Source organism: Rutidosis leptorrhynchoides, chromosome 6 (assembly GCF_046630445.1).
Source record: "Rutidosis leptorrhynchoides isolate AG116_Rl617_1_P2 chromosome 6, CSIRO_AGI_Rlap_v1, whole genome shotgun sequence".
Lineage (NCBI taxonomy): Eukaryota > Viridiplantae > Streptophyta > Magnoliopsida > Asterales > Asteraceae > Rutidosis > Rutidosis leptorrhynchoides.
This window is the reverse complement of record NC_092338.1, coordinates 26,282,589-26,283,942: the sequence shown is the minus strand read 5'-3', so window position 1 is coordinate 26,283,942 and position 1,354 is coordinate 26,282,589. Positions and strand designations below refer to the sequence as shown.

The window sequence follows — 1,354 nt, the reverse complement described above, 5'->3', positions numbered from 1 at the left end:
CATGGAAAATCTGGAACCTCTAAGTATGGAAGACCGAATGCAAGCTAAACGCACTGGCCAAGGTCACGCAATTACTCAACCTGACATTAATGCGCCAGATTATGAAATCAAAGGACAAATCCTACACATGGTAACTAATCAATGCCAATTTAGTGGTGCGCCGAAGGAAGATCCAAACGAACATCTTCGTACTTTTAATAGGATCTGTACTTTATTCAAAATCAGAGAAGTGGAGGATGAACAGATATATCTCATGTTATTTCCCTGGACTTTAAAGGTAGAAGCCAAAGATTGGTTAGAATCGTTACCTGAAGGGGCGATTGATACATGGGATGTTTTAGTTGAAAAATTTCTTAAACAATTCTTTGCAACATCTAAAGCCGTGAGACTTCAAGGAGAAATTATTACGTTTACACAAAAGACAAATGAAACTCTATATGAGGCGTGGACCAGATTTGGAAAGTTATTAAGAGGATGTCCGCAACATGGTTTAGACACTTGTTAAATAGTACAAATATTCTACCAAAGATGCGACATCACTACAAGGAAAGACATCGATATAGCAGCTGGTGGTTCCATTATGAAGAAAACCGCAACTGACACTTACAAAATTATTGATAACACTGCTTCCCACTCACATGAGTGGCACCAAGAAAAAGATATCGTTAGATCATCTAAAGCAGCTAGAGCCGATTCTAGCCATGACTTAGATTCCATTTTCGCAAAGATAGATGCTATCGAGAGATGAATGAAAAAGATGATTAAGGATATACACTCAATACGAATTAGTTGTAAGCAGTGTGGAGGACCACATTTGACAAAAGATTGTCTCAGTATTGAACAAACAATAGAACAAAGAGAGAATGTTTCATACATAAACCAAAGGCCTGGAAATAATTATCAGAATAATTATCAACCGCCAAGACCAATCTACAATCAAAATCAGAATTATAACCGAAATGTTCCATACAACAACCAACAAGGTCCTAGCAATCAACAAGTATCCAATAATACTTACAATCAGCAAAGACCTAATTTTCAAAACAAACCACCACAAACCGATGATAAAAAGCCAAATTTAGAAGATATGATGTCGAAGCTAGTTGAATCTAAAACATAGTTTTTCACATCTCAGAAACAAACCAATGAACAAAATGCTCAAGCATTTAGAAATCAACAAGCTTCTATTCAAAATTTGGAACAAGAAGTAAGTAACCTAGCAAGGTTAATAGGTGAAAGAAAACCGAGAAGTCTACCTAGTGATACAAATGTTAACCCCCAGAATGAAACAGCTAAAGCTATTACCACAAGAAGTGGTATTACACTTAAATCACCTGAAATACCTGTAATTTTT

General features: G+C 36.0%; 1 non-coding gene across 1 annotated transcript; it reads right to left on the bottom strand.

The window, feature by feature from the left end:
* Positions 1 to 385: 385 nt before the first annotated feature.
* LOC139856235 (small nucleolar RNA R71) lies at positions 386 to 492 on the bottom strand. Its single transcript, XR_011761730.1, has one exon. It is a non-coding gene; the product is annotated as a small nucleolar RNA R71 (small nucleolar RNA).
* Positions 493 to 1,354: the final 862 nt, after the last annotated feature.